The sequence below is a fragment of the Lissotriton helveticus genome, chromosome 11, assembly GCF_964261635.1.
Source record: "Lissotriton helveticus chromosome 11, aLisHel1.1, whole genome shotgun sequence".
NCBI lineage: Eukaryota > Metazoa > Chordata > Amphibia > Caudata > Salamandridae > Lissotriton > Lissotriton helveticus.
The window spans coordinates 654,537,619-654,555,416 of record NC_136072.1 but is presented as its reverse complement, the minus strand read 5'-3'; positions in this window follow the sequence as shown (position 1 = coordinate 654,555,416).

The window sequence follows — 17,798 nt, the reverse complement described above, 5'->3', positions numbered from 1 at the left end:
TAAGCTACCCCTGATGTCCTGATAAATTATGGGCTATCGGAGGAAGGACATTAGGTTGCTCTTTTTATTTAGGGTTAATAGTTTGATGTCCTTTTTTAATGTCCACCAGCTCCAGTTAAAACCTGTAAGAAAAAAAACATATAATGACCCCCATACCAGGGGGAAAGCAACTCCCTCTGTATAGGAGTAATACATGTTTTGCTTTTCAATAACAAAACCCTTGTTAGAAGTGTTTTTGTGTAAAACAAAACAATTGTAAAGGTTTTGTGGATAGGCATTAAACCTGATGGAGGCCATCCACCTAATGTTTTGTACCTTTGATGGATCTGCCATGATGGTAGTTCCTGTCAAGGTACTGAGATCACACTGGGCCAGCAGTGATATCTAAATTTGGTGGACAGGAGCTTTTTAGGTTGGCAGACGTAATGTCTGGCATCACACTGGCAGAGTACAATCTGTCAAACTCTAGAACTGGCCTTTATTTTGTGAATTAGTCCCCTATGACAGTACTAGCATTGGTCACCGTGCATTTGAGTTCAAGGAAAGCTTCCTGCATTAGAAAGTGAACTTTTCATGATGCCCCCATTTCAGAGGCTAAAGGGACAAGTGCTATAAATGTACCACCGGGAATCAATTACTTTGCCTCTGCTTTTAGAAGACTCAGAGTTTGGCCTGACTTTAGCAATAGTTCCTGGGCTGGAGAGGATAAAAATTCCTTGGAGTTGCAATGCTCCTAATCATCTAACCACTTCATGTCTGATATTAACCGGCTTCATGCTTCACCTTACGAGGGGTACCACACAGATGGGGCTTGATAAGCTTACATTCATATGATGGAAAAGAGGCCTCTCTATTTACAGGATAAAGGTGGTCTTCTGCAGAGTGTGGCATTAGCTAATTAGAGAGTAAAGGTGATTTTAAACTCCTACAACAATGAGGTCCAATCCCAGCTCCCTGGGAACGTTGCCTGACTTACTACCTTGGTCTCCATCAGCTCTCTCCAATGAGTTGGTTCATGAAGTTTCTTTTTATTATTGTATTGTGGAGCAGCTTATATGGATGGAACACACCTCACTCAATGCCAGGTAATAACAAAATGCGTAATAAAATTGACTGCTGTGAATAGGAGTATTCATTAGACTGACTTGAAAGTTACTGCACATCAGTATTTTTGATGGGATATTTGAGAAAGCATATTTCAATAATCTGAAGAAAGTAGAGGAGTTGTTTTGCTTTCTTGAATGCTTCTTTTCTCATCGTTGAGTGTGATTGGAAATTGAAAATAACATCAGACTTAATTGTTTTTATCCAGAAGCATTCAAGGGGTCCTTTACTGTGTCTGTGTAGAACAAGGAGTTTTTCGGTCAGTGTAGATTTATTTATCAGTCTGTAAATCTGCCAAAGAGGTGGCTAGTTCAAAGTTAGCAGGGAATTAAGTGTATTATAAAGAAATACCCTACAAAATCAATGGGATGAATACGATGGCTGGCGGACTTGGTCCGTCTGCCACCGTAGCTGTGATTGGGACCGCCTGCCAGACATGTGGCGGTCCCACCACTGCGATTAGGATGCGCCCGCCATACTGGCGGGCACATCCTGGGCCTTTAACAGTGTGGGCGGTGCTGCTGGCTGCAGCACCGTCCGCAATGTTAAAGGTGCTTGCACCTCATTTCCCTGCACCACGTGGCAGGCACCACGTGGTGCCTGCCACTTGGTGCACGAAACTACAAGCGGTACCCATACCCCCAGTGCATCCCCCACTCACACAAAGCTAGTCTCTGCCTGTCTATTTGCGGCGGGATATCCGCTGCAAAAAGACAGGTGGAAAGGGATACCGTAATCCCTACGGCGGTGCCTGCATGGCACTGCCATAATGTTGCCCTGCTTCCGTGTTCCGCAAGGCAGCAGAAAAGGACCGCCTTGCAGAACTATGGCGGGCGGACTTTCCATCTGACGCGGAAACATTGGGATTCCCACCGGCATACTAATTTGTCAGTATGACAAATTAGAGTCATGCACACATTGGAAGAATTTTGACAAATTATGATATCGCCCCGAAACAGGTACGTAACGGCCCCCCCGGGTACGGCGCGTACACCCCATGATCGCAGGGGTACGCGCTGTACCCCTGCGATCATGGGGTGTACGCGCCGTACCCGGGGGGGGGGCGTTATGTACCTGTTTCGGGGCGATATCATAATTTGTCTAAATTCTTCCAAAGTGTGCATGACTCTTTCTCTAATAATTCAGTTTGCTGTCAATAATCTGAGGGCTGCTGCTCCAATAGTGGGGGTGTGTGACTAATAATATAGAGCCAGATATACAAAACCTTTTTTAGGTTGCTCCAATTCAGAGTGCGACCGCCAAAAAGTCTTTGGCCAAGTACAACACCAATTTTAGGAGTCAGAAAACATTTATGGACTCTTAAATCGGGATTGCGACTGGATACCAAGGGCTAGATGTAGGTAATTGACATTTACCGATTTGAAAATACCGAATTTTACAGATTCGGTATTTTCAAATCGGTAAATGGTATTTAGATAATTTTTCGGTAAAAAATACCGAATCGTTAAGATTCGGTATTTATCGAATCAGTAATTACCGATTCGGTATTTGCCATTCATTCCTATTGGCCTGGAGGCCCATTGTAATGAATGTCAATTACCGAATCGGTTATTACCGATTCGATAAAAAATGGGAAAAAGTCAAGGGTGGCAGGGTGTCACTTTGACACCCTGTTGCACCCCTGATTAGTGCTTGTGTGCACATGTGGCACACATACATGCCGTCTGTCACATGGCACAGGTGTAAATGCACAGATTTGCATTTACATAGGAATTCGTTACGAATCCTTAAAGCCCAGAAGCACTCTTTGAAGTGCTTCCTACATTTCATTTACCGATTCGGTGAATACCGAATCAGTAATTGATGATTCGTTATTTACCGAATCGGTAAATGTGCCTCCTACATAGGAAAAGTCTATTACCGGTCGGTAACGGACGATTTCGGCCGTTACCGACTGGTAATTGCCTTCCTACATCTGGCCCCAAGTTTGGTATTTGGAAGGAGCATGTTTTGTGTACCTCTTGCAAATATTGAATAAGTACCAGATGTATCAATGTTTTGTGACTTTCATTCTGATTGTAACCCACTGAAAAGTAATAAAATCCCATGTTAGGATGGTAACACATTTGCTAAAGGGAAGAGGTTCTCTTTCGCTCCTTCCTTTTCGTGAATTGGGGTAAAAGTTTCAAAGGGCGTAAGTAGTCAGTTGAACCACTGCAAATCTCACAAGAACTTTAAATTAAAAAAACATTAGTTCTGCTTTAAAAAAAGGTTTACTTAATTTAAAATCAGTTGCAAACATGGTTCTCTGCTTACACTTCCGGCCCGCCACCTGTGTCACTTTGACCAATTAGAATAAGTCGCAATTTGTGACCTCCCTAAATAATATTAAATAGGTAGGTAGGACTGCAGCACACTCCGATTCGGTATTTTACAAAGCTACTTATTAGTACATTATTAGTACATAGGTCAGCTTGCAAAACAAGTTTCTGGTCACAAAAAAAAAAGTTTTTTTCTAACATAGACCCGAATTGCCTATTTCCTCAGAGCACAATGGTAACACTTTCTACCATGTTTTAAATTGTACAGCCACACTATGAATAATGTCTTCCTCCACAGTGCCGGCAGAGTCAAAATATGATAATATATTTAAATGTAATCCATTATGAAGGTTAAATCTGAGTTGGATTTTCAATAATGTATTCTTTTTTATTGATGTTTTTAAAATTAGTTTGAAATGAAAAAATACCAAAATTCAATTATATTGTTCAAAGTACATTGATTAAAATGCGTGTTCGAATCCTCCAATGTTTTGGGCATATTCTTTTAAAACCTTGGAATTTCAGTGCTTTCATTTCTTTCTCCACTTATTTTTATGATGTTGGACAATTTTTCTATAATACGCAAAATCAAGTCCAACCCTTATTTAGGATATGAATACCAAGTCCTGCTTTACCTCTCCATCCTTTAACCGGATGCCTTGGAATGAGTAGTTTTATATCAGTTGATGGAAGGCGGGTCCACCAGAGTAGTAAGAAGAGTAGGGAGGACTAGAATTCCTGCTTACTTCTACACCTAGTATGAGAAACACTTGGAGGCTCATTATGATGACGGAAGTCCCGCCACTGCCGGCCCAGCGATGGCGGTCCTTCCGCCATCATACAGAAAATTCATACTGACAAATTAGTATGCCGGTGGGAAACCCAATGTTTCCGCGTCAGACGGAAAGTCCGCCCGCCATAGTTCTGCAAGGTGGTCCTTTTCTGCTGCCTTGCGGAACCCGGAAGCAGGGCAACATTATGGCAGTGCCATGCAGGCTCCGCCGTAGGGATTACGGTATCCCTTTCCACCTGTCTTTTTGCAGCGGATATCCCACCGCAAAAGACAGGCAGAGACTAGCTTTGTGTGAGTGGGGGGTGCACTGGGGGTATGGGTACCGCTTGTAGTTTCGTGCACCAAGTGGCAGGCACCACGTGGTGCCTGCCACGTGGTGCAGGGAAATGCGGTGCAAGCACCTTTAACATTGCGGACGGTGCTGCAGCCAGCAGCACCGCCCACAATGTTAAAGGCCCAGGATGTGCCCGCCAGTATGGCGGGCGCATCCTAATCGCAGTGGTGGGACCGCCACATGTCTGGCAGGCGGTCCCAATCACAGCTACGGTGGCGGACGGACCAAGTCCGCCAGCCATCGTAATCATCCCCTTGATTTTGTAGGGTATTTCTTTATAATACACTTAATTCCCTGCTAACTTTGAACTAGCCACCTCTTTGGCAGATTTACAGACTGATAAATAAATCTACACTGACCGAAAAACTCCTTGTTCTACACAGACACAGTAAAGGACCCCTTGAATGCTTCTGGATAAAAACAATTAAGTCTGATGTTATTTTCAATTTCCAATCACACTCAACGATGAGAAAAGAAGCATTCAAGAAAGCAAAACAACTCCTCTACTTTCTTCAGATTATTGAAACAATATGCTTTCTCAAATATCCCATCACAAATACTGATGTGCAGTAACTTTCAAGTCAGTCTAATGAATACTCCTATTCACAGCAGTCAATTTTATTACGCATTTTGTTATTACCTGGCATTGAGTGAGGTGTGTTCCATCCATATAAGCTGCTCCACAATACAATGATAAAAAGAAACTTCATGAACCAACTCATTGGAGAGAGCTGATGGAGACCAAGGTAGTAAGTCAGGCAACGTTCCCAGGGAGCTGGGATTGGACCTCATTGTTGTAGGAGTTTAAAATCACCTTTACTCTCTAATTAGCTAATGCCACACTCTGCAGAAGACCACCTTTATCCTGTAAATAGAGAGGCCTCTTTTCCATCATATGAATGTAAGCTTATCATGCCCCATCTGTGTGGTACCCCTCGTAAGGTGAAGCATGAAACCGGTTAATATCAGACATGAAGTGGTTAGATGATTTGGAGCATTGCAACTCCAAGGAATTTTTATCCTCTCCAGCCCAGGAACTATTGCTAAAGTCAGGCCAAACTCTGAGTCTTCTAAAAGCAGAGGCAAAGTAATTGATTCCCGGTGGTACATTTATAGCACTTGTCCCTTTAGCCTCTGAAATGGGGACATCATGAAAAGTTCACTTTCTAATGCAGGAAGCTTTCCTTGAACTCAAATGCACGGTGACCAATGCTAGTACTGTCATAGGGGACTAATTCACAAAATAAAGGCCAGTTCTAGAGTTTGACAGATGGTACTCTGCCAGTGTGATGCCAGACATTACGTCTGCCAACCTAAAAAGCTCCTGTCCACCAAATTTAGATATCACTGCTGGCCCAGTGTGATCTCAGTACCTTGACAGGAACTACCATCATGGCAAATCCATTAAAGGTACAAAACATTTGGTGGATGGCCTCCATCAGGTTTAATGCCTATCCACAAAACCTTTACAATTGTTTTGTTTTACACAAAAAGACTTCTAACAAGGGTTTTGTTATTGAAAAGAAAAACATGTATTACTCCTATACAGAGGGAGTTGCTTTCCCCCTGGAATGGGGTCATTATATGTTTTTTTTCTTACAGGTTTTAACTGGAGCTGGTGGACATTAAAAAAGGACATCAAACTATTGACCCTAAATAAAAAGAGCAACCTAATGTCCTTCCTCCGATAGCCCATAATTCATCAGGACATCAGGGGTAGCTAACTGACCATAGAGCCAATGATGTTGGAACTCCTGACACTAAATAAGGTGGGTGTACAATAATTTTGAGAGATACACCCCTCTGTCATGTTTGTAATAGAGTGCTCTGTCCGTCAAATTCGAAATCACCCAAAGGGCCCTAATTATGAGTTGTTCAGAATTTTTCTGAACTCGTGAATAAACTCCTAATTGTGTAGGGGTCAGAATATGAATTGGAGGTATTTAGTGTATCTGGTAATTACCAGGTGCATTAAATTACTCACTCTTCCTTAAATTGTGTCACCTGCTGGAATTTAACCATTAACTGGCATAGAGAGTCCTGATAAGCTCTGTCCTGCCCTTTGCGAAATGAAATGTGGGCCCATTTCATTTTGCGAAGGACAAGACAGGGCTTATCAGGACTCTCTATGCCGGTGTCACCCATGACTGAATTGCTACAGCACTTCGTTGTGAGCTGGGAAATATTGATGACAAACAGATGAGGACAACCACATTTGTTATTAGGAAGGATATAACAGGTGAATAGGCCACAGTAGAGATCACCTAGAAAAAACCTGTATTTTGGCATCTATATTGCCTTACTTTACTTATTATTGTTAAAGGCATAAGAGATACAGGGGCATCTTAACAAGTCCAGTACACCACCAGAACGTCACTTTTCTTGACGTTGCGGCAGAGCCCAGTGCAGCCCCTTATCTATGAGGCCACCGAAAGCCACCCTGCATAGCTTTTCATGACCTTGTCTATATGGTGTACGGCAATGCAGCACAAGTCGCTTTGTTGCCTCACGCTTTGTCAGAGAGACGTCCTATGGGTGTTGTGGTGGATGTTCCCAGTCAACACCCATGGCTTATGACACATTCCCAGGTTTACAACATAGCTTACATCTGAGAATGGGTCAAAATCCTGTGTCTCCCCAGGGGTGGCTTTACAGTTGTTTTTGTGAAGGAAGATGTCCCTTCCTGCACAAAAACAACCTGATTTCAATGCGTGCACCCTTGGGCCATGGTGCAATTGTACCTGCATTGGTGCTAGGCAGCCATGCGTGCACCAGCTCAGTGTAGGAGGACAGGAATGCTCATTCCTGCCCTTTTCTTTTGATGCAAGGCAGAACATCAAAGTGAAGTGCAGCGCTGCCTTGCATCAGATTGTTGTAATGTGGCCCACAGCTTGTAGCCAGCCACACAGCTTGAAGAGTCCCATTGGGGTTGAAACGTGTTGACTGATGATCATGTACTTGGTTAGAAGCATGAAAACAAAATGAAGACAACGAAAAGATATCACATGACCTTGTATGTATGGACTGACTTTTCTGGTTATTTGTCCTCAATGGTATTTAATAGAAGTCCAGTTTTTTCCTGATTTTCACCGGTTCACAACAAAATATTGAGCCTCAAAATATCCCCATAAGAAAATAGTATTACCAAAATGTTGATGTAAAAGATATCGTCATCCTATACTTATAATGGTAAGTCCAAAAATATTGAAACAAAAAATTTCAATGGCAATAAACAAGGTTATACATAACTTTTATCAATCAAAGTTACGAAATAGTATCTACATGGATATCGATGCACTCTCAGTGAAGAAAAAGAAAGGTAGTTGAGTGGGATAGGTGTGATGGGATAAGTGTGGGGACTGGGTAAGGAACTGTGGATCTAACTCAGACTGTAAAGGGCATATTGAGTTTTAATTGTGATTGTGTTATGGTCACAACACCTTTACCCAGTCCCCACACTTATCCCATCACACCTATCCCACTCAACTACCTTTCTTTTTCTTCACTGAGAGTGCATCGATATCCATGTAGATACTATTTCGTAACTTTGATTGATAAAAGTTATGTATAACCTTGTTTAAAAATGTAAGGGGCTTATTGATTGATGCTAAGTCTCCGTTTACTTATTTATTTTTGTGCTAAATTAAATGTGCATTGAACATTGGACTGATTAATATTTGTGTTACGTAATATATATTGCGGACATTAATTGTATTTGAAAGAAATGAACACTGACCCCTCTTTCATATGTACCTTATGCCTCATTGGTGACTAAATGGGAGACGTCCTCACTGGTTTGAGTGACCATTTCCCCATTTCTGTAACTTTTAACCTTACGTCTGGTCAAAAAAACCTCGCTAAATATGACCTGAATCCCATTCTCCCCCAAAATAACGGGTTTTGTATTAAATGGGAGAAGGTCATACCCGCGAATTTCTTAAAAAATCTGGTTACTAATACCCAAGAGGAAATTAACATCTGTTTGACATCTGAAGAGGATCCCCATCTTATTCTTGGATCCTTTATTAAAATTTGCTCCTCCATAAAACAGCTCCTGGTTAGAACCCCACGCAATGCAGCTAGGGCCTCCCCTGGTTGGTTTGATGCAAATTGCACCAGGGCACTTGCGGCACTCAAATCAGCCCTGCGCTCCTCACCACATTCCAGATTAAATGTACAAATGGCAAGGCGTACATGTCGCAGTGCCCTAACAGCCAGGAAGAAAGATTTAAAACTGCAAGCGTGGTCAGCTCTCCACGCAGCCTCTGAGTTAAAGGATAGTACTGCTTTCTGGAAGGCGGTAAACGCCCCTTTTTTTCAAGACCGCCAGGGCCCCAGGATAGATAATGCCATCTCATCACAGGAATGGGTGAACCACTTTCAGGCCCTATATAGCAATTTAGTCCCCTTAGAAGGCTCTTCCTCAGTAACATCTATCAATGAGGACTTATGCACTTCCTTCCCACTGGATATACAGTTTCAGTTGGAGGAAGTGTATAGGGCTCTAGCAGAAAGTCCAGCGGCCAAGGCCCCGGTTCCTGACGGTGTTCCCATTGATGTTTTTAAAAACCTACCAGACCTCTGGGCACCAATCCTTACTGGAGTCCTGAACTCCTCAAATAAAATTGGCTTCATTTCCACTTGGTCAGAGGCAATAGTGGTCCCGATTTACAAAAAGGGGGACAGAAATGATCCTGTTTGCTACCGCCCAATATCCCTTCTTGATGGCCTCATGAAGATAGCAGGCAGGATCATTCTTGCTCGAATCCAGGACTATTTGGATGAACAACAGATATTATCTAATCTACAATATGGGTTTAGAAGAGGAAGAGGGACATTTGAGCAGGGCATAAATCTATCCCTAATCACATCTAAATATATCCACTAAAAAAAAAAACAATTCGTACATAACATTTGTAGATCTCAGTTCTGCATTCGATTGTGTAAATCATGACATATTGTGGCAAACCTTAAGGGACATCGGCCTGGATCATCGTATACTCACCTTCATTAGAGAACAGTACAAAGGGGCAGGTGCTCGTGTAAGACATGGTAGAATGGGGGAATGTTTAGACTTCTTCCGCATTCATAGAGGAGTAAGAGAGGTGTGCATACTTGCACCCCTGCTTTTTAACTTATATATAAACAATGTGGGATCTTCCCTTGCTAATCAATACCACGACTACCCCACAGTAAAAGGGAAACCTATCCCCATACTCCTTTATGCTGATGATGCGGCTATTCTCTCGCAGACAAGGGTGGGCCTCCAAAAAGCAGTGTAAAAATGTACACACTTCATGAAATCAAGAGGTCTATGTGTAAACGTTTCCAAGACGTTTACCATGTCATGTGGGCCAAACAAACGCAGAGCACCATGTTTGTTTACATTGGACGACAGGCAGGTGGAGCTCGTGGACATCTTTTGCTACTTGGGGGTTCATTTTGAAAGAAAGGGCTCATGGAAGCCTGCGGTAAACGCTAGGGCTTTAGCACTTACCAGAGCAACAGGCGCACTAGTAAATTTTGCCAAAAAGTTAAAGAGCAGGCCAGTCAAGGAGATGCTACAAATATTCAAGGCTTTGGGGTCGATTCCGATCCGTTAAAATCACCGTCCGTACGACTAGCATCCGGAGCCGTTTCCGTACGACTCGTACGGACACCGTATGACCGGATGATTACGATCCCGACGGGCTACCCGGACGCGATTCGTACGGTCCACGTCAGGTAAGGCAATTCGTACGGAAAAGCGCACGATCACCTACACACCGTATGGCGGGAACACCCCATGATCGCAGGGCTATGCGCCGTACCCCTGCGATCATGGGGTGTACGCGCCGTACCCCTGCGATCATAGGGGGTACGTGCCGTACACCCAGCATACATGGGGTACGGCAGGAAAGGGCAGGAATGAGCATTCCTGTCCTCCTACACTGAGCTGGTGCACGCATGGCTGCCTAGCACCAATGCAGGTACAATTGCACCATGGCCCAAGGGTGCACGCATTGAAATCAGGTTGTTTTTGTGCAGGAAGGGACATCTTCCTTCACAAAAACAACTGTAAAGCCACCCCTGGGGAGACACAGGATTTTGACCCATTCTCAGATGTAAGCTATGTTGTAAACCTGGGAATGTGTCATAAGCCATGGGTGTTGACTGGGAGCATCCACCACAACACCCATAGGACGTCTCTCTGACAAAGCGTGAGGCAACAAAGCGACTTGTGCTGCATTGCCGTACACCATATAGACAAGGTCATGAAAAGCTATGCAGGGTGGCTTTCGGTGGCCTCATAGATAAGGGTCTGCACTGGACTCTGCCGCAACGTCAAGAAAAGTGACGTTCTGGTGGTGTACTGGACTTGTTAAGATGCCCCTGTATCTCTTATGCCTTTAACAATAATAAGTGAAGTAAGGCAATATAGATGCCAAAATACAGGTTTCTTCTAGGTGATCTCTACTGTGGCCTATTCACCTGTTATATCCTTCCTAATAACAAATGTGGTTGTCCTCATTTGTTTGTCATCAATATTTCCCAGCTCACAACGAAGTGCTGTAGCAATTCAGTCATGGGTGACACCGGCATAGAGAGTCCTGATAAGCCCTGTCTTGTCCTTCGCAAAATGAAATGGGCCCACATTTCATTTCGCAAAGGGCAGGACAGAGCTTATCAGGACTCTCTACGCCAGTTAATGGTTAAATTCCAGCAGGTGACACAATTTAAGGAAGTCCATACATACAAGGTCATGTGATATCTTTTCTTTTTTTTTATTTTTCTTTTTTTTGTCCTCATTTGCCCCTACTCACCCTTTTCTCTAACGATTGCGCCACAGGGTGTTTTCATCTCATATGATAGGAAATTCTTTTACCCATTTGGGAGGGAGTACGCTCCCTTACCTAGCCTTCGTAGAGCAAAGTTTCCACCGAGATTTCAGAGAAGCTTAATCATAGGACTTACTGGCACCCTTGCCTTAAATTTTCCCCTATACCCTTCACCCATAGTGATTTAAAAAGAGATTCCAAAATTTGTATCTTTTCTCCTGCCGACCACTCATATCCAACTTTGCCACCGCCCTCATAGTCCTAATCCAAGCTAAGCATGTCGGGGGATCAGCAGAGACCCATAGCTTACATATTTCCCTTCGGGCCAACAGAATAGCATAAAATACCAACTTAACTTTATCGTCCACATCCCTGATTTGAATATCTAGCCTGCCAGTAATAACAAGTTCAGGGCTTACCTCAAAATCCTGGGCCAGTACCTTAGACAGGCATATACTCACACCTCCCCAGAAGCCTTTTATCGCCGGGCATGTGACAAACATGTGGATATCATCCTCATTTGAGCTGGTACATTTAGGACATCTCACCGACCCCCCGTTTTTAAATTTAGCCAGCTTCTTTGGTGACCAATACGCCCTGTGGAGAGTGAACAAGTGGTTCCTTCTTAAATTTGCAGGTTTTACCACCTTATAAAGAATCAACATAGTTACTTGCCAGTATTGTTCTGTAGCGATCCTTGGCAAGCACTCTCCCCACAGGTGGTCCGGCAGTGTGAATGATCCGTCCTCCATCTCAATAATTGCCCAGTACCAGCTCGCCACTTCTTTCTTTATCGGGGCCTCTTCAGCCAGCTTCTCCTCAAATTCATTATGTACCCCTGACTTTTCTTGTTATTTGTCCTCAATGGTATTTAATAGAAGTCCAGTTTTTTCCTGATTTTCACCGGTTCACTAACAAAATATTGAGCCTCAAAATATCCCCATAAGAAAATAGTATTACCAAAATGTTGATGTAAAAGATATCGTCATCCTATACTTATAATGGTAAGTCCAAAAATATTGAAACAAAAATATCAATGGCAATAATATATTTGTATTAAATATCGATTTTTAAATATATATATATATAAAATTAAAATAATAAGTATTAAATATATTAAATAGTAGCATTCATTAAAAAAATAGATGTAATATATATTTTAACAAATATCACAAGTAAACTTAATTAAAAAAATTAAACACACATATATGATAATAAATAACATATATTTACATATATCTATTTAAAAAACAATTAGTAAACTAATAATTTAAATTTATATTATAATTTAAAATAATATAAACACATAGCAATGATATATATATATAAATTAAAATAAAACTTAACTTAAAATTCTTTAAATTTAGTAAAACCTATTTTACACATCAAGGGGTTGATTCCGATTCGGGAAAAAAACCGTCCCTACGATTTGTATCCCGAGCCCTCTCCGTACGAATCGTACCCATCCGTCCGAGTCGCGAAGTAAGATCCGTATTCCGTGAATCCGTCTGAATCGTCGCAATCCGTACGTATTGCAAGGCTGAAACCGTGAACCGTACGACTCGTACACATACCGTACGACTCGTACACATGCCGTATGACCCGACGAGTACGATCCGGACCAGGGTATGAGGACGCTATTTGTACGGTCCACATCAGGTAAGGGCGAGTCGTACGGAAAGCACACAAACGCATACACACCGTACGGTCCGTACCCCCATAATCGCAGGGGTACGCACCGTACCCCTGCGATCATGGGGTGTACGAGCCGTACCCCATGTACGATCGGTGTACGAGCCGTACCCCATGTACGATCGGTGTACAAGCCGTACCCCATGTATGATCGGTGTACGAGCCGTACACCGATCGTACAATGGGGGTACAGCTCGTACACCAATCGTACATGTGGTACGGCTCGTACACCGATCGTACAATGGGGGTACGGCTCGTACACTGATCGTACAATGGCGGTACGGCTCGTGCACCGATCGTACATGGGGTACGGCTCGTACACCGATCATACAATGGGGGTAAGGCTCGTACACCGATCGTACAATGGGGGTACGGCTCGTACACCGATCGTACATGGGGTATGGCTCGTACACCGATCGTACAATGGGGGTACGGCTCGTACACCGATCGTACAATGGGGTTACGGCTCGTACACCGATGGTACATGGGGTACGGCTTGTACACCGATCGTACAATTGGGGTACGGCTCGTACACCGATCGTACAATGGGGGTACGGCTCATAAACCGATCGTACATGGGGTACGGCTCGTACACAGATCGTACAATTGGGGTACAGCTCGTACACCGATCGTACAATGGGGGTACGGCTCGTACACCGATCGTACAATGGGGGTACGGCTCGTACACTGATCGTACAATGGGGGTACGGCTTGTACACCGATCGTACAATGGGGTATGGCTCGTACACCGATCGTACAATGGGGGTACGGCTCATACACCGATGGTACATGGGGTACGGCTTGTACACCGATCGTACAATGGGGGTACGGCTCGTACACCGATCGGACAATGGGGGTACGGCTCATACACCGATCGTACATGGGGTACGGCTCGTACACAGATCGTACAATGGGGGTACAGCTCGTACACCGATCGTACAATGGGGGTACGGCTCGTACACCGATCGTACAATGGGGGTACGGCTCGTACACTGATCGTACAATGGGGGTACGGCTCGTACACCGATCGTACAATGGGGTATGGCTTGTACACTGATAGTACAATGGGGGTACGGCTCGTACACCGATCGTACATGGGGTACGGCTTGTACACCGATCGTACAATGGGGGTACGGCTCATATACCGATCGTACAATGGGGGTATCGTACAATGGGGGTACGGCTTGTACACCCCTTGATGGCAGGGGTACGGTGCGTACCCCTGTGATCATGGGGGGTACGCACCGTACACGGGGGGGCCGTTCCGTACCTGTTTTGGTGCGCACTCTGCTTTTACGGCTGTTTTCAGCTCCCATAGAAAAAGGGTCGTACAGTGCGTACCCGACACGTATCGTATTTGCTGGGTCGTAAATACCAGCCGCGAACCATACAGATGTCACGTACAGCGGGTTCCGAGGGAGAATCGTACGGAGATTAGAGTCGTACGGTGTCTTGTACGACTCGTACGGAGTACGGCTCCTGGTACGAATCGTACTTCGTCGTACGTACGGGACGTTTACAGGTACGATTCGTACGGGGAAAAAACGCTCCGTACGACGATTCGGAGCGCTTTTTACCAGATCGGAATCAACCCCTAAGTATATTAATAATTATAAATAATATATTTGTTAATTAAAAAACATAATAATATAAATGATAATATCAAATACATTATGAAATATAAAATGTAATACATACACTATTCCCACTATAATGTATACAAAACTATGCAAAGTATTAAGGAAAATATAGAAAAAATATACTACTCAAACAACGCAAAAATATTAAAACTGGATAAAATATACAATCTCCCTCCAAAAAATAGGTAATATATACTATATCCATTCCAGCCACTACAGCAGTAGGAAAACTGTTGAAGTGCGGGGGGGGTAAAATTTACTATTCCCACTCCAGTCAGTACAACAGTAGAAAAAGTGTTGGATAGCAGAGGGGTACAATTTAATATTCCCACTCCAATAAGTGCAACAGTAGGGAAAGTGTTGGATTGCGAAGGGGTAAAATTCACTATTCCCACTCCAATTATTGCAACACTAGTGAAAGTGTTCGATTGATGAGGGGCAAAATTTACTATTCCCACTCCCAGGACCCAGCACTTCACAAGGCTGTCGGAGGCCAGATGATTACGGGTCTTTTTGCTCCTTGGCTGGCTGGGGTGGGACTCGGTCACCCAGCAACTGTGATGGCAAGAGAGGTGGGGTCAGCCCTCCTGTTTCCTTAAAGGTATCTGCTATGCTCCTGCAGCATGGGAAGCACTTCAACAGTATGTCGGAGGCCAGATTCCTGCTGGTCTTTCCGGTCCTCGGCTGGCTGGGGTGGGACTCAGTCCCCAGTGTTTATGATGGTGCAGGAGGTGGGGTCAGCCCTTCCAACACCTTAAAGGCATCTGCTATGCTCCCACAGCGCGGAAGTGCGCAGAGAGAGTGCAGGACAAGAGCGGGCCCGCATGTGCCCATTCACGGCCGAATGAGGCTGGGCCAGGCCCCCCCGGTTCCAGTTTTTTTAACTGCTTCAATTAGTAAGTGCCTACTTAATAATTTTTTTCAATTACCATCTGTCTAACTGTCTTCAATCATGTCGCAAAATGGTCAAAAGTAAACTAATGGGGGATAAGGAGGGCACTCCCAAGAGTTATCGATGCACCACTCTTGACACTTTTTTCGTACGTGCCGCCAGCGCTATAGATAATAATATTACTCTAGTTGAACATTGCCTATCATTGGATACAGGGGATCTTACTGCACCACATATAGATCTTAACCAATGCAATGTTTCTGGAGATACCGCAATTGGCAATTCATTAAGGGCTGAAATAGCATCTGAGTCCCCGCTACTCACTCATACTCCACTCTACTCTATCAATTAAATATATCAGTTGTTGGGCCCCCTCTAAAAAGGAAGAAGAGAATTAAACATGTGGCACCAACCAAAGGAAAAAGAACCATATCCGAAAAGAAAACTCCGGACACGGAACAGCATGGGGGGAAAATGTTAATCTACCACTGCCTACCAATACACCCAAGCCTATGACTTTGAACCCTGACCCACACCACAGCTAAACTTTGATATGGACAAAATCATGAGCAGATTCGTTAGTGTATTGTCCAATAGCCTTTATCCAATAAAAGATAAACTATTCGAATTAGAGGCTACTGTGCTGACCCTTCAACAATCTATTTTTAATACTAGTACTCTAAAAGGTCACGAGAGGCCTACAGAATTGGAAAGAAGTAATTGTGGGGGTGAGCCAGGGAAAGATGGGTCAAATTCACAGAAAAGAAAACACCATAGCACAGCTGCATAGTGCCCCCTACCAGATACTGTTTGCAATAGAGGTTATGGTACTAGAGAGGGTTCTGCTCAAATCGGAGGATTGATGCCTGGCAACCTACCAACAGCAGGAGGGTGTAATAAAAATGAACCAATGGATAGGGATAGGAAGGACTGCCCCACACAAAGAGAGACTGTTAGACCTAATAGAGGGCACTCAAATACACTAGCCAATGGTGCACAAGCTACATCAAACCAGGCAAACTTGGATCTACCCCAAGAGTACTACTCATAAGTGGCAATATTAACAAAAGTCACCCGTCTCCCTGATAACAGTAATCAGTCAACAAACCAATTGAAAAACAAAGTCTTCCCCTGGTTATCTTGCAACACTGATTTTACAAATTTCAGTTACCATGACATTTTATTCATTAGAAGAGTGGGATGGGTTGATCCTTTGTGCAATCTTACTCATGGTGACTGTGGGTAAATCCCCAGTTCTTGTGGCAAAACTGATCAAACATGGTGAAGGGGTATGCTAGCAGGGCTTTGGTCAGGGTATTGGCATTATGCCTTTGGGATATTTTGATAGACATTGTATGCACAATCGTGCAACCACACCAGTTAGCGCTGCCTTGCTCAGATCAGCAGGGGAAAGAGCAATTCATTCTAACAACTAGTAATAGGTTCAAAGCACATGCTGAACTAGATAATCCAGACTGACTTGAGATGGCAATGCCGAAACTGAGAAGATGCCCAACATAGACTTATCTAGTCGCCCTCTGAGGGCTATTCTACACAGTAACAACCTGTCCACCAATCGGCAGAATAGTTCAAACTCTCCACCAGCCCTATATGGGTTTAATAAAACCTCAGGTAGAGATAACGCACCAGTTGGCTTCCATATGCAGGACGAGCAACAAGTTAAAGACCTTTCATTGAATGTGGCTGAGCTAAGGTCCAAACTGACTGACTCCATTTGGGGCAAGCTGATGGACAGATGCCATATTTCCCTTTTTCAGGGAACCTGGGCTACTGAGCCAATTCACAGGGTCGGGTATGCCACTTTCAGTGTTCAAGCCAGACCACCACCAGCAGGCTTACCCGCCCGTAGCTTACTTGTCTAGGTTAAGACAAGCGTGGCTAGCACAATAAGTAGGCTCAAAATTGGCTCCTCTGATATTTAGGGTCTTGATATAGTATCTCTTGAAGGGAAGTTCAAAATACGACTAATTAATGTCTATAATTATTTCAGTAGTCAGCATAAGGACTCAATTATTATCTCGACTCTATACAATTTTCTTGAGAGTTCTAGAAGGGAGCATTATCTCATAGTTGATGGGGGTTTTAATGTTACTTATGAACCCATGGATTATGCGCAGGATATCGTCCAGGAGTAAGAATTGGACAGAGGCATAAAAAAATTGCAGATACCCCTCATTAAAAGATGTACAAATTTTAGTCAACTGTCCTTTACACTTACGCAT